Source organism: Polypterus senegalus, chromosome 8 (genome assembly GCF_016835505.1).
Source record: "Polypterus senegalus isolate Bchr_013 chromosome 8, ASM1683550v1, whole genome shotgun sequence".
NCBI lineage: Eukaryota > Metazoa > Chordata > Cladistia > Polypteriformes > Polypteridae > Polypterus > Polypterus senegalus.
Genome location: NC_053161.1, coordinates 789880 through 815109, shown reverse-complemented (window position 1 = coordinate 815109; position 25230 = coordinate 789880). Strand labels below are relative to the sequence as shown.

The 25230-nt window shown below is 39.9% G+C and overlaps 1 protein-coding gene and 1 long non-coding RNA gene across 7 annotated transcripts in view; one reads left to right on the top strand and one right to left on the bottom strand.

Annotated features, from left to right (window-relative positions):
• Nucleotides 1-25230, bottom strand: part of wnt5b (wingless-type MMTV integration site family, member 5b) — a 353134-nt gene that overhangs the window by 220419 nt on the left and 107485 nt on the right. Inside the window, exon 1 of one of the 6 annotated variants that reach the window (XM_039760579.1) lies at nt 16292-21664. The exons of the other annotated variants lie outside the window; for them this stretch is intronic. The gene's annotated coding sequence lies outside the window, so the exon portion shown is untranslated. Of the gene's footprint in view, nt 1-16291; nt 21665-25230 lie in introns of those variants that run through there. 6 annotated transcript variants of the gene reach the window in all.
• LOC120533685 lies at nt 9899-16298 on the top strand. Its single transcript, XR_005634598.1, has 3 exons — nt 9899-10125; nt 12665-12804; nt 15816-16298. It is a non-coding gene; the product is annotated as an uncharacterized LOC120533685 (long non-coding RNA).

Genomic DNA, 25230 nt, shown 5'->3' with positions numbered 1-25230 from the left:
CACTGTGTGCCTTTTTTTCTCTGTACCCTAATAAGCTTTCATATGACACTCAGACAGTGGGCTACGACTCACCTTTTCATGGCGACTTTGATATGTGACTTCTTTTTTATTTCCAGCACTGTGCGATTTTGTGAACGTGAGCTTTCAAGTTTCTCCAACACGCTATGTCACTCGATCAACTTCCTTTTGTTGATTATACCACGGTTTATTTGAACAAATAGTATGTTTTTCCTTTGCCTCCACTTGGTATTCGCTGAAATTCTTATATTTTCCCCCATGCTTTTCCCATTGTCTTTTCACAGAAGGCTGATCTTAAGGGCGATTTATATTCATTTGCATATTCAAAGAGGCGTAATTCTGGGAGGAGTTGGGGCGTTACATAAAGCGCGTGCACGGCGTTACTTTTCATGCTGATCGGGATTTATGTAGCGGAAGAACGAAGTTGGAGTACGCACATATTTCTGCATCTGGATTTTTCTGTGCGTAAGCACTTTTCAGCTTTTGTGCTTACGCCATGTTATAGTGCGAGTTCTACGCACGGCGTTATACATGAGGCCCCTGGTGTTTCAAACTTTTTCCACTTACGGAAGAAGGAGGCCACTGTGCTCATTGGGACCTTCAAAGCAGCAGAAATTTTTCTGTAACCTTCCCCAGATTTGTGCCTCGGGACAATCCTGTCTCGGAGGTCTACAGACAATTCCTTTGACTTCATACTTGTTTTGTGCTCTGACATGAACTGGCAACTGTGGGACCTTATATAGGCAGGTGTGTGCCTTTCCAAATCCTGTCCAATCAACTGAATTTACCACAGGTGGACTCCAGTTAAGCTGCAGAAACATCTCAAGGTCGATCAGGGAGCTTCATGGCAAAGGCTGTGAATACTTATGTACATGTGCTTTCTCAATTTTTTTATTTTTAATAAATTTGCAAAAATCTCAAACTTTTTTCACGTTGTCATTATGGGGTGTTGTATGTAGAATTCTGAGGAAAAAAATGAATTTAATCCATTTTGGAATAAGGCTGTAACATAACAAAATGTGGAAAAAGTGATGCACTGTGAATACTTTCCAGATGTACTGTATATGTGTTTGTATAACATATTCTTAATCCAATTGAGGATGAAGACAGGAAGCAAGCATGGATAGGCCTCTGTTCTAATGTAGGACACATGTTTGTATGTAATAATAATTCTTTGCATTTATATAGTGCTTTTCTCATTATTCAAAGTGCTTCAGTGAGTGGGGAGCCACTTCAGCCTCCACTAACGTGTAGCATTCACCAACCATTTTTGCACCAGTACACCCACCACACATTAGCTGTCAGGTGGCGAAGTGGTGAGAAAGACGGCCAGTTAGAGACAGGGGATGATTAGGGGGGCAGAATGACAAGGCTGTGGTAGAAAATTGGCCTTCTCATCAGGATAAACCCTGCTCTTTACAAAGGATGCCCAGGGATCTTTTATGACCAGAGAGAGTCAGAACCACAGTTTTACATCTATTCCAAAGGACAGCCCATTTTTACAGCACAGTGTCCCCATTGCTGCATCCACATTCAGACCTCTGGGTAAGCACCCCCTGCTGGCCTCACCAACAATTCTTCCAGCAACAACCCAAGCTTTTCCTAGATGGTCTCCCATGCAAGTACTGGCCAAGCCCGAACATGTTTAGTCTTCAGGTTGATGACCTGTTCTGAAATTTGTGAATACACAGGGCTCAAATGACACGCTAGGAGTACATATAAGTTCAGTACAGTAACATCTCTGCTGCCAAGCCTTCACGTAGTGATCTTCAATTTTCTGTAAGTATTTACCCAGATCCAAAATGTTTTCAACACTAAAGATTTGTTGAAGTGGAACCTCTCTTTTAATCGAATGCACTTGGGTGCACGGTCCAAGATTGTTTCTGCACTCTAACTTGGTGAAAATGCACTAGCATACTTTTTTTTCCTTTTTTGCTCTCAAAGATAAGGTTTCATCTTGAAATTAACTTCTCAATATTAACTCAGCTTCAATATTTATAGTGCATACTGTATGCAAATCTAATATTTGTATCACTTTTAATTTAAAATTCTCCAGCTTGTTCAATCCTTATTAAGTCTGTGTGTATGTGTGTGTATATATATATATATATATATATATATATATATATATATATAGCTTAAAAAACTAAAGGAACACTTTTTAATCAGAGTATAGCATCAAGTCAAGAACCTTCTGTGATATTGATCTGGTCAGTTAAGTAGGAGAGGGGGTTGTTAATCAATTTCAGTTGCTTTCGTGTTAATGAAATTAACAACAGGTGCACTAGAGGGGCAACAATGAGACGACCCCCAAAACAGGAATAGTTTAACAGGTGGAAGCCACTGAGATTTTACCTCTTCGTCTTTTTGACTGTTTTTTCACTAGTTTTGTATTTGGCTACGGTCAGTGTCACTACTGGTAGCATGAGGTGATACCTGGACCCTACAGAGGTTGCACAGGTAGTCCAACTTCTCCAGGATGGCACATCAATATGTGCCATTGACAGAAGGTTTGCTGTGTCTCCCGGCACAGTCTCAATGGCATGGAGGAGATTCCAGGAGACAGGAAGTTACTCTAGGAGAGCTGGACAAGGCCATGGAAGGTACTTAACCCATCAGCAGGACTGGTATCTGCTCCTTTGGGCAAGGAGAAACAGGATGAGCACTGCCAGAGCCCTACAAAATGACCTCCAACAGGCCACTGGTATGACTGTCTCTGACCAAACAATCAGAAACTGACTTCATGAGGGTGGCCGGAGGGCCCAACGGCCTCTAGTGGGCCCTGTGCTCACTGCCCAGCACCGTGGATCTCAATTAGCATTTGCCGTAGAATACCAGAATTGGCAGGTCCACCACTGGTGCCTTGTGCTTTTCACTGATGAGAGCAGGTTCACCCTGGGCACATGTGACGGACGTGAAAAGGTCTGGAGAAGCCGTGGAGAATGTTATGTTGCCTGCAACATTGTTCAGCATGACCGGTTTGGTGGTGGGTCAGTAACGGTCTGGGGAGGTATATCCATGGAGGGATGCACAGACCTCTACAGGCTAGACAATGGCACCTTGACTGCCATTAGGTATCAGGATGAAATCCTTAGACCCTGTGCTGGTGGAGTGGGTCCTGGTGCACGACAATCCCCGGCCTTATGTGGCGAGAGTATGCAGGTAGTTCCTGGAGGATGAAGGAATTGATATCATTGACTGGCCCCCTTACATGCCTGACCTAAATCCAATAGAACATATCTGGGACATTATGTTTCAGTCCATCCGACACCACCAGGTTCCACCTCAGACTGTCCAGGAGCTAAATGATGTCCTGCTGCAGATCTGGGAGGAGAACCCCCAGGACACCATCCTTTATCTCATTAGGAACATGCCCTGATGTTGTCAGGCATACATACATGCACATGGGGGCCATACAAACTACTGAGTATGATTTGGAGTTGCTGCAATGAAATTCTGGCAAAATGGACTAGCCTGCTGCATCATTTTCTCACTTTGATTCAGCCCTCTGTAGGTTGATAATTTTCACTTCTATCAAATGATATTGCATCCTTTCATTCTTAACACATTACACAGTCCATATCTGTAGAGATAGCCAGCAGGATTTTTTTTGCCATTGAGATCTGATGTATTTTCAAAGTGTTCCTTTAATTTGTTTGAGCAGTGCAATACCATCTTTTGGACCTCCACTCTGTTTTCTAAACAGTACTGAAGCAAATAACCGATAATTCTAACAACCCCCACCTCAGAACAGCCACCCTGCATTGATGCACTCTGCTAATCAGTACAAGGTACGGGTTTTCTGTCTTGGAGTCTATAGTGTATTTATATCAATGCTGGTTGGGGTCTCCTTGGTGAATCAAGCTACATGTAATATATACTTGTATATACTTATGAAACGTACATATTTTTACACTGGATTCTTAACATATGTTGTGCATTTCAATGTGAAATTAAAACATTAATACTAGACATATTTTTTTATTTCAAAAGTATAGTGTTTAAAATACCACCCCCTGCCACCATCATTTCAGGTGAGCATAAATACTTCATGTTGAGAGTGGGTAATGCTAATCAATGATCCAGAATTCTATATTTGAATTTGAATCCTACTCCCTGTCATTATGTTGGTGGAATTTGCATTTTCCTTTTGTATCTGTATGGTTTTTCTAGAGGTGTATAGTCTTCCTCCAGCAGATGTGTGTGTTAGGTTAAATTGGCCCTGTGTGAGTGGTTGTTGCTTTGTGCCTGATAGTACTGTGAAAGGGTCTGGGCTCCTATATCCCTACCTAAACTAAATTTGGCAGGTTTAAGAATTTAATGCCAAAATACTGGGTTTAATTGTTCAGTTTTTCACAATTTGCAAAATGCTTATTACAAAAAAATGATCAAGGGAGCTAGTGCAAGATTTCAACATCTAGTCTGAGAAGTTCAACTCAACTACCATTTGCATTAAACTTTTGTTAGCTTGCATATTCCTGCATCTTGCATAACTGCTGAATACCAGACTTTTTTTAAACATATTTTGTGAAATCTCTGCTTTGCATACACGTCCAGATTAGGAAGCTAACTTGGCCAATTAAAATTTTCTAGTTTTGTCTTCATCAAAAGACCTCCTTAGATGTGTTCCAGATCTTTCCACACATTGAATCATGAGGCAATTTCTTTTCCCATTTGTAGATATTTCTTTGCACTTTTGAAATCAATATGCCGCTATGGTCATTATAAATAAGGAAGAGTAAGAGTGTGCTCTGGAGGATTTCATGCATGCCCAAGCTATGACAGTACCTGTTACAGACATTAAGTGTTTTGATCATCTAGAGCTTGTTCCATCCTCTGTACTCTTGCCTTGTTATTAATTAGGCAGAGCTTGTCCTATGTTCCAAAGTGCTACTGTCTGCAAATTTAAACATAGTCCTGATGACTGGTTTATATTGTACCTTGCCATTTCTCTTTTGGAAATACAGCTGATAAAGGCCAAAATTTAGAGCTGCATTTCTCATAACATTTTTCTTTACACTACAAAGGTTAAATCCAACATTACACATACATAGGTCTTTTATGAGATCACTATGTAAAATTGAACACCTGACACCTAAGTTACCCAATGCTTAAAACGATCTGAAATTTATGGAGGGAGACAGAAGGCAAAAATGGTTTTATTTTAAAATGTTACAGAATATATTAACAGAAATAAGAGGTGTCTTCTGCCTCAAATTCATCTTGATTCAGAATTTGATAAGTAAAATGAAAAAAACATTAATTTGCCTTAATTGTATTAATACTTGAAGACATTATAACTATAGTACAAAATAATATGACACAGTATTTAAGATAGTGGTATATTATTACCAAATCAAATTCAAAGCAATTTTTTGCATGTGTTATTTTCACATTTGTGTTTTGTAATCCTTTCAAGTTAGTTTCAGCTTTTGCATTCTGCACTCCTGCACCAGCAGTTTGACCTCCAATGTGTGCACTTTATTTTGGTTCGGATGCCGGAACCAAAAAAAAAAAAAAAAGTGCCCAACTTTTTGACTTTAATCCACCTCCCTTATTTTGTTCATTCCTGATCCCTTTTGTTCACACAGGCCCCAACTGTACACATTTTGATCTGAACGAATGTACACAACAAGCAGCATGACACCATCTCCAATAATGTAATAAAATTCTTTGTAACACAAGACTCGGGTAAACCCTAGTTTTAGATATAAAATTAAAATAGTTAATAGTGGAGCATGAAAAAACAACTTTGATTATTTAGTATATCCTTAGTTGCACAAAACATGGTTCTGTAGAGATCCCGAAGCATAAGCACACCATTACATTAATGCTTTTTGTTCATTTTCAAAGTCTGTCATGTGCATTATTAAAATGGGGCAATACAGAGGGACTTCTTTTGAATTTTTGTGTAAGTGACTGTTTGAACTTCAGAAATAATGCCAAAGTGCATACACAGTATTGACAAAGAGAGTGGCGTTGAGTGTAGCAGTAGCACATTTGAATATGCCACAGTCACTCCCATAGGAGAATCCCACTAACATCCTTAAAGTCAATGTATTCAGATGATATTCCATTGGTTTTGTTTTGGTGGATATGTTATACAGCTAAATTCATTAGAGAAAGTTATAATCATGCTTATTCACACAAGAGGCTGAAGTTCTCTGATATATTGAATTTTGGGATATAATATGGACATTTGAAAAATAGAATGATAGCTGTATGCCAGCTGACACTTGTAAGAAGTCAACTTACTGATCATGGAAAACAAAAAAGCAGGTGGAAATGAACCAGCTGTCTGAAAAGCAGAATTAATGAAGAATTTGTTAATGGTGCATCAATAAGGCATACTTTAGTGAACATATGTCCCCTTAACAAAGTTTCAGCATACCAGGATTTGGCTGCTTCTGTCTGGGGCTGAGAGAGAGTCAAGTCTTTATTTTAGTGTGTGCTTCAACCATCTGCACAATTCTGCTGAGGATTAAGAATTGTGTTGTGGTTAAGCGACCTTCTGAATCGTAGCAGAGAATGTCAGTGTTATTTGAACCTTGAAACTCCCATTCCAACCTTGTATTGCCAGGGGACTGCGCACTTGAGAGGAATCCAAGAAATGGTGGAAACTGGGCACAAGAGAACATGTTGGTAACTGATTTAATTTCTTTCTCAGCAACTCCCTTATAAGCTTGCTTGTAAGTTTGCAGCCAGTTTCCTGCTGCATAACCCATTTATGTGTAAGTTTTAGCCAAATGACATGTTGTTTAACATTCCCACTGTTCAATGTTTAGTATAAAGCAGAATATGTGATTTCAGTAATGAGAGAAGGTTTTCGAAGTCTTGAGGCAGCACAGCAGTACAAAATTATAACATTACTATCACCACAATTAACATTTGGAAGGATTTGTTTGTTGCATGAGTGACTTCAGACTTAGCCATAGATGGTGACCAACAAGTAGTTTAAAAAGCAAGTCCAAATAGGCTTTTGGTGGCCTAAATAACTTTCATATATATCAGATTCCATGTGAATCGAGGCAAAAACTATTTTTTGTTATACTACTAATTGTTGGTTGCTGACAATTTATGGCAAATTGGATTTTTTTTCTTTTTTTGGGTTGGGAAATGCAACACACCAAAACTATTATATCACTTCATTTTGTTTCCTCTATAGACACATGATTGGACAAGTAGGCATTCTAATGTAGCGTAGGAGGCTGTAAAACCATATGTTTAGATTTGGTGGCATCACTGTTCAAGGTGAACAACTTCAACAGGTTTGACCACCCTAACCCACTCTCACCTCGGAGTACTGCACCCTCCACTCATCCTTCTGCTGATACCCGCATAGGAGAGAGTTTCCCCCAACCCACAATTACAGCAGCCCAGGTAAGCAGAGAGCTGAGGAGACTTTGTGCCAGCAAAGCAGCAGGTCCAGATGGAGTATTGCCACAACTGCTGAAGGCCTGTGCGTTGGAAATGGGGAGTCCTCTACAGCGTATCTTCAACCTGAGCCTGGAACAGGGGAGACTCCCGAGGCTTTGGAAAACATCTTGCATCACCCCAATCCCAAAGGTATCACGTCCTAATGAGCTGAATGACTTCCGGTCTGTCGCTCTGACATCACATATGATGAAGACCATGGAGCAGCTGCTGCTTCATAACCTGAGACCACAGGTTCGCCACGCCCTCGACCCTCTGCAGTTCGCATACCAGGAGAAGGTGGGAGCGGAGGATGCCATCATCTATATGGTACACCGATCCCTCCCCCACTTGGACAGAGGCAGGGTGTTGTAAGAATCATGTTTCTGGACTTCTCTAGTACCTTCAACACCATCCAACCTCTGCTCCTTAGGGACAAGCTGACAGAGATGGGAGTAGATTCATACCTGGTGGCATGGATCGTGGACTATCTTAAAGACAGACCTCAGTATGTGCGTCTCAGGAATTGCAGGTCTGACATTGTGGTCAGCAACACAGGAGCGCCGCAGGGGACCGTACTTTCTCTGGTCCTGTTCAGCCTATATACATCGGACTTCCAATGCAACTCGGAGACCTGCCACATGCAAAAGTTTGCTGACGACACTGCTATCGTGGGCTGCATCAGAAGTGGGCAGGAGGAGGAGTATAGGAACCTAATCAAGGACTTTGTTAAATGGTGCGACTCAAACCACCTACATCTGAACACCAGCAAAACCAAGGAGCTAGTGGTTAGTTTAGGAGGACCAGGCCCCTCATGGACCCCATGATCATCAGAGGTGACTGTGTGCAGAAGGTGCAAACCTATAAATACCTGGGAGTGCAGCTGGATGATAAATTGGACTGGACTGCCAATACTGATGCTCTGTGTAAGAAAGGACAGTCCTTCAACATCTGCAAGAAGATGCTGCAGATGTTCTATCAGACGGTTGTGGCGAGTGCCCTCTTCTACGCGGTGGTGTGCTGGGGAGGCAGCATAAAGAAGAGGGATGCCTCACGCCTGGACAAACTGGTGAAGAAGGCAGGCTCTATTGTAGGCACGGAGCTGGACAGTTTGACATTCATGGTAGAGCAACGGGCGCTGAGCAGGCTCCTGTCAATCATGGAGCATCCACTGAACAGTATCATCTCCAGACAGAGGAGCAGCTTCAGCGACAGACTTTTGTCATTGTCCTGCTCCACTGACAGACTAAGGAGATTGTTCCTCCCCCACACTATGTGACTCTTCATTTCCACCCTGTGTGGTAAACGTTAACATTATACAAAGTTATTGTCTGTTATACCTTCATTGTTATCACTCTTTAATTTAATATTGTTATTTATCAGTGTGCTGCTGCTGGAGTATGTGAATTACCCATTTGAATTAATAATCTATCTATTCTTAAAAAAAAAAAAACAAGCTTGACCCTGGTATAAATGTGTATCTTACAAATTCATTCATTGCAATTTACCTCCTACATTCTGATACACATTATTGTGCAGATCAGAAAATTGAAACTGTTGTACTTGAACAGACAGAAAGTGGATGCCTGGCTTATGACTTACAAATAGCAGCAGAGATATTTGTAAGTCAGAGATATATCTATCGATATATATATCTATCTATCTATCGATATATATATCTATCTATCTATCTATCTATATATATATATTATACACACATACATACATATACACATGGCCTTATTTATTTAACTGTTTTATATTTATATATTTTTTTGCATTTAGCATTCTTGTTTGCCCCTGTGCTGTAATGTAAAACATCAGAGATGATATGCAGTATAAGAGCAAATAAGCGAGCGCAGTTCAAGGTTGTACCTTTTTAAGTTCAAATAGTATATTTGCTTGTTAGTTACATATAATTTTATAATCAAAAATGAAGGACAGCAAAATCTGTTCATGCCTCACAAGTAAACAAACTATGGTTTAAATTCAGGTTGAGATGTGGCACTTGCTCATTCTACCCAGGCTGTCATCGATAATTTCCTCCAACAGTCCAGTGCTCAGTGCTGCTGGTATAATTATTCATGCCATAAGATGCCATATTATACCAAGAAGCTGCACTTAAATCCTAAAGGTTTCAGGATGAAATGGCACATAAAGCAAACCTTAAGTCAACTGTATGGATGCACTTTATTTAACATTACATTGTGTTCAATACATTCAAGGATTCACTGTAAGAAACATCTGCCAGTTTTTAACTCAAAATGGTGACAAAATTATTAAATAATTGAACCAGACAAGATTTCACTTTTCCTACTCAGCTTAAGGGAAAGGATCAGTGAAAGTAAGTAAGTAAGTAGGTAAGTATATATTTAACCAGATACTATCAATTTAATGACTAATGGTTTGGATGTCTCTGCCTGCCATTGCATCTAAGCTTTGTGTAAAGAGCATATCAACATATTGACATCTGCAGCGGGGGTAGGTTGTGGTCAGTACAAGCAGATCACTAAAAAAAGGCCAGACTCGGTAGCTGTTAGTCTCCTAGCAGAAAAATCCCATCATTCTCTGCATTCTTAACACATTCAGGACTCAGATTTCAGTCTACCGGCAGAGCTTCAGGAAAAGTGTGGGGGTGGAATCTTGGGCTGACTGCACTGGAAAAGCTGCTGCTTTCTGCAGATTTGAATTTTAGTAAGAATGAGTAGATGTTATTATACGTTTTACAGTAAGAGACTAATGCAAACCCATTGAGATACTAAACCACTATGGTATTTGCAATAATGTGTAATATACTACTGTATATCTGTGTCAAAACTATATATGTTGATTCATTTAATTTTGTAAAATGTATATGGGAGAAGGGTTGTACTTTCATTTTTAGGATTGCTGATTCAAAGAAATCAGGTCCTGGAGCTTTTTTGCAGAATGTTTGCTTGCTTGCACTCCTGTGCTGGTAGCCAGCCTTTCTCTTCTGTTACAAATCACACAAATGCTGCTGTCTTATTGATCAATCTATATTTTATATAGCCTAGTTGCAGTTTTAACTAAATGTACCCAGGATAAACTTCATTACTAGGTGATCTCCATTTTGGATTGCACTAGCACCAAATTAAAGTTCAAAACAATTACACCAATGAAAAATGTGCTATTATAATATTAAGTACTAAGAACTGGAAACTGCAAAAACAACAGTACAGTAACTAAAAGAGAGATAAGTGGGTGTAGGACATGGATTGAACAATGGATATATGTAACAGCTGATGTAAAATGGAACAGAGAGAAGGTGGGCATTTAGGCTTAATATGACCCTTATGAACAAAATAGTGAGGCCCTGGTGCTTAGATCAACTCTGTGTCTCTTACAAATCCAAAAAAGGATAAGCAGTCTAAAAAATGTGATACAACTGTGAATGATTTACATGGGGTACTCAAACATATAAAACAAAGTTCCACAGACATTAAATCACCCATTTGAGAAGAATGAGAGTGTGGATTTTTAGATCATTTGCTTCTAGCAGAGGTGACACTACAGTCAGCAAGACCTTGTCACAGTTTCTGGGGTTAATGTTCAGCCCTGACACTATAGTTCAAGAGTCTGATCTATGTAAAAATGGAATGGTCTGACCATGTCTTTGTAGGTTTTTTTGAGGGAATTCTATTTCTTACTTCACCTTAAGGAAATGTATGCGACTTTGCAAACTATCCAACTATGGGTGCAATTGGCTAACATCCCATGCAGGGTCAGTTTGTAATTTGTATTTGATGGTGTCAGCATAGGTTCTACCTTTTTATAACCCTAAAGTGGATCAAGCATTTTTGGTACACCTGATATTTAACAATAAAGGAAAATATAAAGTATCCTTTATTACTGAGTCACATTGGCTTCATTACTATGCGATATAACATTCCCAAATCCACTTAATCCCACTTAAACTTGGGTTGTGGTGGGGCCACATCCTATCGGTAATTAGCAATGGGTGCAAAACAGGAGCCAGTCCAGGATAAGGCACCATTTGAGGCTAATGAATTACATGCAGGTAATTTGTGAAGGGCTAATCTCACTGTGAACAGAGTTTGGAATGCAGAGCATACAAAGATTGAGAAATAGCATACGAGAATATCACTGCTTTAATTGTTTTTCAATTGCAGTATAACGTTTTAATGGTACTATACATGAAAATGTCTGTAGCCTTGACAAGAAATATACAAATGAAGAAAATCTGCACATGTGAGCAGTAGTGAAGTTCAGTTTTCATTGAATATATCACTGTGACCCATATATGTAACATACATTGCACACAAATACATAACCTGATAATGAAGTAAAATTCTATCATATACAATATATTTTATTTCTATTTATTAATATTTTAATTTATTCAGGTCTTTAATCTAAATGTAATATTAGATAAATGTCACCTGAGTGAATGAATAACACTTATTTAGCTTATTTCATTTAGGTAATGAAAAAAAAAGTTACCCAACACACACTAGAACTGTGAGGGAAAAAAAAATCAACACACTTAAAGGGATGATTAGTCATCTACCAGGTTTGATTATTGCTGTCCCCGCTCAATATACAGTAAATCAATTATTTTCAAATATACCATCAAAGTCTAGGCATTGGACTCAACAACCACAATGTCATGATTAGTGATGAGTGAACCCTGCTGAATTTGCATTGCCTTGATTTTGGCAAAAATGCAGATAAATTCTGGAAATTCAGGAAACTCTGCAAAATGAATTGAAGTCAATAAGGAGGGAGAAACTGAACTAGTTCTGAGTGGCTTATAATGGTGCAATGTTTTTTTATTTATTTATTTATTTAAGTGTCCATGATGGACAGAGTGGCGGCTCTGAGGCTAGGAATCTGCACTGGCAATCGGAAGGGTGCTGGTTCAGATTCTACTCTGCTGGGCCCTTAAGCAAGGCCCTTAACCTACAATTGCTCCATCTTGGGTATGACGTTAACTTGCATCCAACCCTGCAGGGAAAACTTGGGGGCTGTTGGCAGGATTGGTACTCCAGTTACCATAAAAAAAAAAAAAAAAAAAAACTTCACACTGTTCCATTCCATCTGAACTAGAGTGGTGCTGAGGTGTAACCCATTACATGGCTACTCTCGGATCCTAATCTGGGATCCTGAGGTGATTTGTTATGTGGCGAGTGTGGCAACGTGCTTTATCAGCGCATGCTCCTAACCTCTCTCTCTCTCTCTCTCTCTCCTGAAGGTGAGGCAGCCATCTACCAACCATGCTATACTGATTATTGCAGCCAAACATGTGACCAGAGAGGGGAAGTAGCAGTGGTAACCACTGTGCCACCATGAAATAAAATTATATTTGGAGCCCACAATAATCAGAGTCTCATGGTATGTCTTTGGAGCTCCTATTACTATGACTAACACACCCCTGTGTAGCCTGTGATATAAGGGATCAGCATTATATACTCAGGGGGCTGTCCCTGTCACTACACAATCTATACTACATAACAAGAAGCATAACATGCTTAATCCAGCAGTGAAGACACAATGTATAATTAAACAATGCAGAACAATAAAGTATTTTTCATAATATTTTAATAATTCAATGAAAATAAAAAAAAAATATGCGTACAGCTTGCAAATCTAGCTGGAGTAGTGACATCAAGCATGTGTCTATACAACATTAATTTTTTACACATACACAAAGCCAGACACTTTATGATGTAAAGTACAATTAAAGTACACATGCATGAAAGTTCTATGCAGGCATGTAGCTCTGATTGGCTAGTGATTGGCTGCTACAGCACTTTGATGTCCCACTGGTCTCACAAAGCAGCACTGGGTGATGGGGGAAAAAGGGTTGTCTAAGCCAGCCACACAATGAATTTTTAGGGGAAAAAATTTGGCAAAAAAGGTCACTGGTGAATGTTGTAAAACTGCTGAAAATAAAACCCACTTTGGAGTGAATTTTGTCCAGATCAGCACTAGTCATGATCAAAGGATATTCCTATAGAGATATAAAAAATGTCAACATCTCCATCAGGAAAGGGCAACAAAGCCATGTCTGCAGCTCTGGAACTCCATCTAACCACAGTGTGAGCCCTAATCTCCAAAGGAGAACATTTGGAACATTAACGAATTTTCCGATTTGTGGCCGGACTGCTAAAATAACTATAAAGACACCATCTAAAATCATGCCGTTAATCCTTTTTTAAAAAAAAAAAATTGCAGACTTCCGTTACCTCAAAAAAAGCTGTGTTCACATTTCTAGAATCTGAAAGGCTGTGGGAAAAAATTGGGCTTCGTTTTTGAGTGGCAAAGCGGAAACCACTGCTAACCATAAAGAACATAAATCTTTCATTTGCTAGTCAGCATCTGAGTGATATACAAGCCTTTTGAGAGAATGGTCTAAGGACAAATGACACAAAAGTGGAACTTTACACTAGCCATAATGGGAATCATTATCATCCAAAAAGTAAACATAGCATAATGTCAAAAAATTCTTTGCGGTGTGAAATGACTGATCAACTGCCTGTGAGCCGAAGCTGAAGAGAAGCTTGGAATATGCAACAAAACAGCAATTGAAAACACAGAAGAAATCCACCTCAGAATGGCTGAAGAAAGAAAAAAAAATTTAAAAAAAGCAAGACTGAAGTTTTGGACTAGCTGCCTAGTCATGTCCAGACCAAAACCTGCAATGTTTAACATACTTCTGCAGGGACTAATATGAAGGACTGATTTTGACTTATAAGAAGTGTTTGGGTACAGTCATAGCAGTTGAAGGGGGGGAATATATTTTTCACACTATGTCTTTTGGTGGTTATCGTTATGGATATCTTTATTAATTTCATAGATAACAAAAATGTTATTTGTTCACTCAGATGCCTTTTATCTAATACTAGTTAGTTAAAGGCCTTAACATATTATGTGCCTAAACTTTGTAATAACAGGAAAATAGTAAAGTGCAAATTCTTTGCGACACATAAATATTCCCTAAACCAAAAGAACACAATTTTTTTAAATTAGAACAGGCCATTTGGCTCAACACAGGCTTGTCAATTCTGGTTGATTCACACAGGTGGCACAGTGGTAGTGCTGCTGCCTCGCAATAAGGAGATTGTGGGTTTGCATCCCGGGTCTTCCTTGTGTGGTATCTTGCTTTGAGTAGTGAGAAAAGTGCTATATAAATGTAATCAATTATTATTATTATCTAATTTGAGCTGAAAAATGTCAAGGTGAGAAGAGGTTCTGTTTTAAAGTGACACAGAAAAATAATGCTGTTAGCAAACACAGCATGAAAACTACTCTGTCGATTTTTTGGTCTTTTACTAGAGTTTTGCTAACAAATACCATGAAGCAGAGAAAAGGTTTAAAATCTGTGTCATGAAAGATATACAACAGAAGAGACTCCCTTTACTGTGTATGTTAGTGTGCAAATGTTGGCCCCTCCAAATTTACAGCTATTTATAAAGATGCAAGTATGTCCAGTTGTATTAAGTGAAAAAGGCAGATCTCCACTGCTCCATTCCAGCAGCTACTAATTTTGACGCATGTTCTGTTTCTTTTCCTTAAAATACTAAATCATAAAAGTTCAATGAAACAAGTATGCTTAAATAGAAGTAGTTTCAGGACACTGTCTATAGGGTGGTCCAGATCTAATTATGCAACTTTTAATGCAATGCATGAAAACAATAAAAAATAATTGTTCAAAATATCTTGTAATAAATGAAAATGGACCTACATTGAATTAATTCACTGATTTTCCATGTAATGTCCCACTTGTCCTCCATTCAGTTGGATACAGGCTCGGAGTAATAAACTTAATAAGTTATAGCGTAATTAAAATTTGCATAATTAGATCTGGACCACCCTGTGAAAGATAACATGTATATCCATCCATCCATTATCCAACCCGCTATATCCTAATTACAGGGTCACAGGGGTCTGCTGGAGCCAATTCTAGCCAACACAGGGTGCAAGGCAGGAAACAAACCCTGGGCAGGGTGCCAGCCCACTGCAGGGCACACACACACACAGGACAATTTAGAATAGCCAATGCACCTAACCTGCATGTCTTTGGTCTGTGGGAGGAAACCCACGCAGACACGGGGAGAACATGCAAACTCCATGCACGGAGGACCCAGGAAGCAAACCCGGGTCTCCTAACTGTGGGGCAGCAGGGCTACCCACTGCACAACAAAGCCGCCCTAATATATATATCTTATTTATTTTACTTTTAACTAGCTTAATGTTGTGCATCAGCATCTACTACTTTAAGAACTTATACAAGCTGGGGAAAATTAACCATCTACTTTAACTATACATATACTTCCCTTACCTACTTTGGGAGGTTTAAATAATCTAGATACAATACTTTTTTGTTTCTTCCTGAAAACCAGAATCCATCAGGATCAACAGAAAATAAGGATTCAGTACTACAAGGCAACATGGTGTTCCTCCCAAAGGTCATCAACCCCTCACATCTTACCTGCCAGAACACAATGAAAGAGTGGATTAGTGGTTCAAACCCAAACCAGAACAAGGAGTGAACAAAACTTTCTTATAACTATGTGCATGTATTAGTATTCCTCTATTCAGAGCTCTTGTACTATCTGTAACACAGACATCATAGTGTACCTCTGCAATATTTTGCGGTTATATCTTAAGTGCAGGTATATGTTGTGAAATGTTTGGTCATTTTTTTGTTACATTTCTACATGGTAACATATAAATTACTGCTAAATAATATCTACTCTAACTTGAAGTGAAAAAATATTGTGCTTGTGTAGGTGATACAATGCAAGCGTAATGAGCTTCCTGGTAAAAAATAAACCCACTTCTTTAACGCAGAAAACTCCATCAGAAAAATGCATACCTTCACCCTAAATTCCCCCTGAATATCATAGGAATGGTGTCCATACAGCTGTTCAAGTGTGGTTTACAGAAGCTCTCCATTTTCAGTTTGCTCACAAAAATACCAAAAAACAAAAGAAACATGCATTAGCTTTTTAGCTTATTTAGAACATCTACAGTACATGTATATATTAGAGACACAAAGGTTAAAGAGCCTTGATCAAACCTTTAATAATAATGTACCAAGTATGACAAGATATTTAGGGTGAAAAAAAAAAAACCACGTACTCCAAGGCAACATTTTGAAAATGCTGATGATGTTGACTCCTGTTACTTGTACTGTTTCAGTAAAAATAATTTCACAATGCCAGCTTTCCACTGTAATACAGTTTTTACCCCTCAATTTATAATGATTTTTTTCTGATTTAGCTATATATATTAGTTAGGAAAGCAAATGCAACATTATAAAATTAAATGTGGCCAACGTGGTCTAGAACTCAAGACTCATCCTTTTATGGTTTCAATGTTATCTCTCTATTATAAAAAAAAAATCTTTGGGAGGGAGACATGGAAGATGAGACGTGATCTTCTCGGAAGACAATATGAAGTTCTGCTAGAGACACTAACTCTTAAAACAGCTTAGCTCTTAAAACGACAAGCAAAACATGGAGATGGCCAGCAGCAGAAAGCCAGCCAACCGTTTCTCCTGCGTGCGAGATGTAAGCCTTTTCACCAATACTGCATTATGGTGTGGAGAGACCACTAGGCAAGATTTTAGGTACCCATGCAATTTGACATAGTAAAGAATGAAATTCTATGGTAGACTCAATATACTCAGTTTTCGATCAGTATTTCCCTTTATTAGTCTGTATACGACTACCAGAATATCTTACTTATGCTGCTAATGGGAATATATACTGTTGGTCAATGTTCCTCAGTATCTCTTTCCAGACCTGATCATGTTACATCTATGAAGAACTATTGTATAGTGTGTGGCGGAGGGCCGGGGTGCCCCTTTGTCACTGAATCCGGGGTAGCAGCCATGGGAGCCATGCTACGTCATTCGGAACCTTTGTTGGCAGCCCCCCTGGGTTGCACCGGGGCCACTTTCGTGGAACACAAGAGCTCATCCTGGTTGAGCTTCTCGGCCTCCACCAGGGGGAGCTGCATAGCGCTGCACTGCTTAACGAGCCCGTCCCAGAGCCACACCCAGAAGTGCAGCCAGAAGTAGGTCAACAAGCACCTGCAGCACTTCCGGGTGGGCTATAAAGAGAGCCTGCAGCCATTACTCAGGATGCCAGAGTTGGGAGGAGTGGAAGACAAAGAGTGTGCTTTTGGGTGATGTTTCTTTGTGTGTATTTTAGGACTGTGTTAAGGCTGGTGGGTCACAGCTGAAGAAAGAAATTAAAAGTTCTTTTTGTTTGTGTTTACATGTGCCTCCGTTTTCAGTCTCTCGGGTCGGTGCCAATCAAGTGCCAATCTCACACTGGCATAGCGGGCAGGATTCCGGTCTGTCTTTTGGGGCTTTGTGTGGTGACCCGCTGGTGGCCTAGGTCTGCGTCGGTGGCGCGGATTCACAGCGTGACAAGCGAGGTAGGTCCGGTCCCTGTTTTCTCCACAGGTCAGCAGGTGGAGGAGGAGCTCCCGGATGATTTCCCCGACACAGCTTTCCCTATTGTGGAGGAGCGAAGTCGCTTCCTTGTGGCAGGTAAGGGGGTGGAGAATGGTTGTCATCTTCCCGTATGTAAAGTACAAGTGGGAGCGACGAACCTCTGCCCCAAACCCGATGAAACCCTGAGGGCATCGGTGGAGAAGGAACAGGAGCTGCAGGACTCTTGGTCAGTAAGGTGGAATGAGGCAAGTCCGAGTCCACTGCCAGCCGACGAAGCTAACCTGTGTTTGGCTGTACAGGAGCTGGAGGAGCTTCCCCAACCTGTGCACTGACAGCGCAGCAGAGGAGTGTGCAGGAGCACTGGTCTCGTGGGCGTCCAAAGGGGTGCAGACGGCATGGGGTCCCTCTTCTTCCCATAAGGGGACCCAGACTGTTGGTGCACCCCAGAACAAGAGGAGAGCCCGGAAAAAGGGGCCTCCAAACAGTGCGCAGCGTAAGCCCGTCTGCTCGCAGACAGTGGAGGGCTGTGCTGGGGAGGGGCGGAACCACCAGCCACCCTCAGCTGGGCGGATGTAGGGGCAGGACTTACTGTCCTGTTTTCGGTCCCGCAGGGATTGCACCAGAGGGGAGCGGCATTGCTTTGAGTGCAACCGCTGTACCCATGGCTGGAGGTGTTGTGTGAAGGATGCAGGTGCTAGGGCAGCACCTCCTGCTTTTGTTGCTGCAGGACAGGGCCGTGGACAGGAGGATGTCAACTCCCCATCCTGGAGGAGACCAGCCCTTACGGGACAAGCCCCTGTGCCCCACGGGGATCAGCTGAGAGAGGGGCACTGTGGTGGATGGCCAGGACACCCCTTTGTCACGAGATCCGGGGGAGCAGCCATGGAAGCCATGCTACGTCCCTCGGAACCTTTTGTTGGCAGTCCCCCTGGGTTGCGTTGGGGCCACTGTCGTGGAACACCAGAGCTCATCTTGGTTGGGCTCTGTGCCCTGCGCCAGGGGGAGCTGCATGGCTTAACGAGCCCATCTGGGCAGGAGCGCAGCCACACGAAGTGCAGCCAGAAGTAGGTCAGTGAGCACCTGCAGCACTTCTGGGTGGGCTACAAGATGGACCTGCAGCCACTACTAAGGGTGCCAGAGTCAGGAGGAGGTAGATGATTTGGTGTGTGGCGTTTTTTTTTTTCCTTCTTTGTGTGTGTATTTTGAGGACTGTGTTAGGGCTGGTGGGACACAGAAGATGTGTCCCACGGCTGAAGAAAAATTTAGGTTTTTTTTTTTTTTTACACGTGCCTCCGTTGTCAGTCTGTGTTGGGTTGGCACCAACCAAGCGCCAATCTCATAAGTGGATAGTTATGGCAACCAACCATTCTACCCTCCTTTTCCTAGTATTTACACATGTTTTTGCAGCTATGTTTGTAAAAACAAAAATGGAATTGCTTCCTGTTTTGTCAATGGGAACTGAAACATATAGTAGAATTGGCTCATTGGGAACTGTCAGGTATGGTTTATCAAGTCAGAGTTTTTTTTTTGTTTGTTTTTTGTGACATCCCTTCACTGTTTAATTGTAGGGATGTGCAAGAGCTGCAGACAATGACAACTGTTTGGCAAGGGCCATGCATACGGTGCAGCTGCAAAGAAAAGCTATTCTGTTTGTCGTGTGTCTGTTGTACCATGGTAGACTAGAAAAAGGAGACGTGGACAGAGACTGCAGCTGAACTTGGCATATCTAGAAAAACATTCACCTTCACTGCCAGATTGTATGTCAAATGGCTGTACAAATGTGCCGAGTTTGTGATTCTTTGGAAATTTGAAACCAGTCTGAGAAATCATGAGCAAGTCAAGAAATCCTTCAGCCCTGCTGAGCAAGAGTTAAAATAACAGGATCTAGTTAATAAATTAAGGGAGTTGGATTGTAAAACTGCCCAATGATTTTGTACAATGGTGGCAGCTTTTCACAAATTGTGAACCAAGCTCTTAGATAAAGCTTTTGATTGAGCAGTTGGTGTACATTTTTATGCTTGTATTATATGTGGACTTTAGATTTCACTCCTTTGGTCACAAAAGTTCTTGAGTTTAGCGAGTTAAAATGAGGTTCCTGCACAGGGGTGCTTGGCTCTTTATCTACAGCACGGTGTGGAGCTCAAGAAGTTACTTGAGAGTACAAACACTGTTTCTCTAGATCAAAAGGAGGTGGTTGAGGCATGAACATACAATAGACCTTCACTAGGGTGTCTCCCACAATGGGTGTGCTAAGCCTTCCCCCGAAAACAAATCCTCACTGAAAGAACCCTATATCTATGCTGGCCTAAGAGTGTGCTCAAAAACAAACACATGCAATAAGGAAAAAAAGTGAATTTTAATTAACCAATTTCTTACCTGAATTACAAATGACCAAAAATGTAAATAAGCAAACAAACTGTGTGGTTTTACCTCTAGATTTTCATATTGTTTTGAACAGATTATACATGAGATTTAATATACAAAAAGCTGTTTAATGCTTCTGCCCTGTATATGTCAGTAGACTATGTAGATGGTAATATCATCCTGAGCCAAACCTCACCATGAATGCCAGCAATCAGTCAATTAATAAATCAAAGTCAAATTTCAGATAAAAGATTTAAAAGTATTAAAAAAGGCTTGATAAAAAAAAAAAAAAACAGAAAAATTTCCACATCTGTTGATACTTACTGCCCTTGCACCATAATGCATTATTTTTAGATCCATAGTGTAATATACAAAGTGCTAAGACAATAACATTATGGCCCAGGTTTATCATTTTTTTTCCAATCTTACCAATACAGAAGATTAAGAAATTCATGTTTAAGGTTATAATGTGAAATTAGCTGTGGTATTTTCTATACACAGGTTATTTTATAATCATGTGTGGACTTGCATTCATTTAATGTAAAAAGCATAACCTATTCAGAGAGGCTCAGACCCCTGGCAACAATCAAGTGTCCAAGAATTATAATGCTCTTATTCTTGAAATGTATAGTCTTGTATAAACCAACAGTCGCCTGTTCATCCAGGCCTTGAGAAACAATGCCAGTTGCTCTTTCAGATATGAGCAATTATTATTACTTGCAACCCAACACCCCATTCCTCTTACTGTCCTACCAATTCTGCATGCTCTCTGGCCAGAGTTGAGCACTTCTCCTTATAGTTCACACTCCTTTCAGCATGCCAAAAAACGCATCAACCAAGAACACACCCACTGGCTTCTAGAAGGCTTTTTCTGAAAATGGTATCACTGAGCAGATGTTTATAAAAGAACTAGGGCCTCCACCCTCCACAAAGAAATTAACCAAATGTCTGGCAAGTCCACCTGCGGCTTCACTGGTTTATCATTCCATAAAACTCAAAGGAAAAAGTGTTGCAGTGATTAAACCCATGGAAAAGCAGATGCATTTCTGAAAAGAATATTTGCTGTTTTTAACATCTGTGAATTCATAGGAGGAAAATATTTTCCAGAGTTTGTTCATAGAAGGCAAAACAAGTAAGAGTGCTAAGGATTTCTTATATACTTGCTGTGTGTAGATTTGCACCATTTACAATGTAGAGTCAGCAATATACAGGTAACAGTTGATAGCAGATTCAACAAAAAGTGGAAAAATGTAAAAAGTCACAATTAAAGTTATATTCAAAAGTAAGGAGCTGAAAATGAAATGCCCCTTTACAATTATTCTGAGAATGCAAGTTTGGAAAATAAATAAATGAAAAGAATATCATCCTGTAAGAATGGCACTTCTGAACATGGAGATATTACCATATTAGAATACAGGAGTTTAACTTGTATAACCCAACATCCATCTATCCACATTTTGAACCTACTTAACCCAGAAGTGTGGGAGGGGAGGTCTTTCCAGACAGCACTGGACTCAAGGCAGGAACCTACCCATGACAGGGTATCAGTTTATTGCAGAGCGCACTCATTCATACCAGGCCAATTTCTACTCTTAATTGAACCAGTAAACACAGGAAGAAAAAGTATTTAAGTGTAATCCACATCGATAAAAGGATGAGTGTCTGTGTGTGCCCATGTTCATCTGGTGGCTGTGTCTCTATAATTCCAATAGATGCCGCATCACAAATATTAAGTGTTTTTACAAATCCCATACCAAATGGCAATATAACAGAGATGTATGCAGTGCATTGTGCCCAGCTACGTGTTAACAATGAGGTCTACATTGATTACTTAGATTTCAACTTTTCCTAGAAGGGTAGCACACTTGGTATGTGGTATAAAGCATTACAAAGTGTGCTGGTCAGACTAAGATTTTTTTTCCTGTGCTCACAGTACTTTATGTAAGGCATCAGCTACTGTATCTGCAATAACAAATACTACAGTATGATGGCTTTTTTAAAAGTGGGTGGTGCAAATCATATCCAAAAGAGTGGGACCAAAAAAAATAGAGAGCAATTTTCTGGTTCAAAAAAAAAGGAAAACAAGAAAAACTGGTACATCATGCAAGAGATAGGTGGTTTCCTCATCCCCATACCATTAATCTCTCAGAATATTGGACGGGCTGGATGAGATGCTGAGCAGACATCCTACAGCAATTCCAAAAACATTTACCTGCTAGGACTAAAATAGTAAGTAAATTCAGCAGGTTTATTTGAGGGGATGGAGGCTCGTGGGTCACTGTGAGGGAGTCAGTGTACTAGGAATTAAGTTGGAGAGTGGCTGTACAATTTATAATGTAAGTGATTCACTTCAACATAAGGAAAGGAATTTTACACCTTGCATGACTATATTTAACAACTGCAACGTCACTGTTTAAGTCGATATCTTATCTCTGCATACTATATATTTTAAAACTCTAGGCATTTTGCTACTTTAAGCTAAAATTGTGTTTTTTTTCCCATCTGTAACATAATGGAGTTAATAGATAACTGGCATGAATGCCAATTGGCCTTAGGCTGCATTTCCAAATCTATGATAAATGATGCAGTTTAGCAAATTTGAACTTTCTATTGGGGTTGACAGTTTTCCTTTTGGCAGTCATGCCATGCTTTCAGCCATCCTCTTTCACACAATGTGGTATTAAAAATAAATAAATATCAGGTACCAATTTTTAAAGTATTCTCTTCCAAGAGACATTAGCTACCATTGGTGGTCTTCCTTATGCAAACTAAGATAATTAGGTTATGATAAGGGTTGTGTAAAATTAAAGTAACAGGAAAAGAAAAGGTGCATCACTTATCCTTTTACTGCTTGTAAGACAGTCTTCAGACTTGTCTTCTAGGTTTTTTTTTTCCTATTAACCACGGTGATGCACACCCTATTCTGACATTAACAGGCTTAAGGCAGAAATTGACCCTGGATCACATGACACTTTCGCACATGCATACTGATAAATCAGCCAATGATGCCCACTTTGTATCTTCTTCACCAAACCCCCAGAAAATAGGTTTTTACTTCAGAATGTTGAAGGACCAACCAATTAGCCATATACACATTTTACAAGAAAGGACATTGGGTTTATTAAATCAGTGCCTGTGGATGGCTTCATGTTAATCAGTTTCTATAAGTTAGGACTGAACTCCTATCTCACCCACATATACTCTTGCTCATGTCTGACCAGTTTAATAATGTTGCCAGTTCATCTAACATCCATGTAAAAACAAAAAACAAACAACCATGCTGAGAAAGTGTAACACCAAACTAGCAGACCATGAACTGAAATCCTAAAGCTGTGAATAAAGAAAAGCAAGCAAAGAAATGTCTACTTATCATTCAGTCTCTCGGCCTACTTAATTCATTTCAATGTTGTCAGGACAGGTGCTTTTCTAGGTACCACCAGATGTAAGGCAGGAACTCTGAGAATCACAGAGGTTTTAATACCCACAATACTGACCCTTTTAAAAAAATAAATCAGACAAACAAACATAAAATAGTGTCTCTTTAAAGCAAGAAAACAGAAGCATTAGATGTTTTCCTACTCTTTATTCCCCCATAACACGACCAGGTATAAACTGTCGTGCAATCTCAATATCTCTGTTTCAATCTAGACACAGGAGACAAATTGATGAAGATCGCCAGCTGCTAAGTTGTGCTCAGCTTTTCTCCCTTCACTGAAAGAAGATAAGATGCTCTGGCCTTTCTATAGTATATCCTTTCACTCCTCCTGTGTAAAACTTGAATGTTTGCCAGAAGCAGAGTCAGAAAAGAATTGTGCTCCTTGCCAAATGACCCAGTTTTCTGTCACTGAATTCTAGTTTTCCACCCTCATGGAATAATTCCCAAGTTCCCACATGAGATTGCCTGGCAGCAGAGGTAGTTCATCTGAGCATTTAAATTATTTATAAAGCTCTTTGGGCCCCAGACATGGTTTGGCTTCCTTTCTTTCTTTCTCTTTACTGATAAGCCACTTGCAGCTAGAAAGCACATTATTCTGTAGCTCTCACCTGCTGAACTTACCAAAAACTGTATAGCATGTAACATTGGTTAAAATATCTATTGGCTGCTTCCGATTTAATGGCAGTTGTTAAAGTCAGGAAACAAGTAAATATGAGGTGCCCACAACAATACACTTGCGCCCGCATCCATGTTTTGTTACATCCAGCAATCAAAACTTAGCATTCATTAATATCATGTTAGTACCAGCCACCTAAATCTTTTGTGGATCAGGAGACCAGAAAGTCCTTCAATTCTGTTGCAAATATACTAACAGGAGTCATTTTGAAACATACTATACAACAACTGGACCTTCAAAACAACATTCAGAGTACAGATGCCTATTACATGTTTTTTTAAACTACTTTTTTTCCTAATTACAGGACAAAGTGCATTCACATAACACCACTCACAAGTTAAACTACCTTAAATGACTTTAGGATGAGAAAGAAAACCACAGTACCTAAAAGAATGTGAATATTTCACACAGACAGTGACACAGACAATGAGTACACAATTACATAATGACACTAAGCTCTGGTCCAAAATGCCACCCAGTGTTATTTAATATTTCCTATCAGTAACTTCAAATCTCAGAGACCTGATCACCCCCCATTTTTTTTTTTATAAAGCTGCAAGTTGTTTCTTGTACGCATATCAGTTTCAACAGTCCAGTTGAATATTCTAATTCCTCTTCTCTTTAAATTCTGGTGGCATTCCATCATGCATAGGAGGAACTAAAAATACATCAGGTGAGACACACATAGTTTCATCAGTGCTAGCTTTATGCAGTCAGAATAAAACTGCTGAATGCCAGGGGCCTCATGTATAAACGGTGCGTATGCACAGAAATGTTGCGTAAGAACTTTTCCATGTTCAAATCACAATGTATAAAACCTACACTTGGCATAAAGCCACGCACTTTTCCACGGTACCTCATACCTTGTCATAC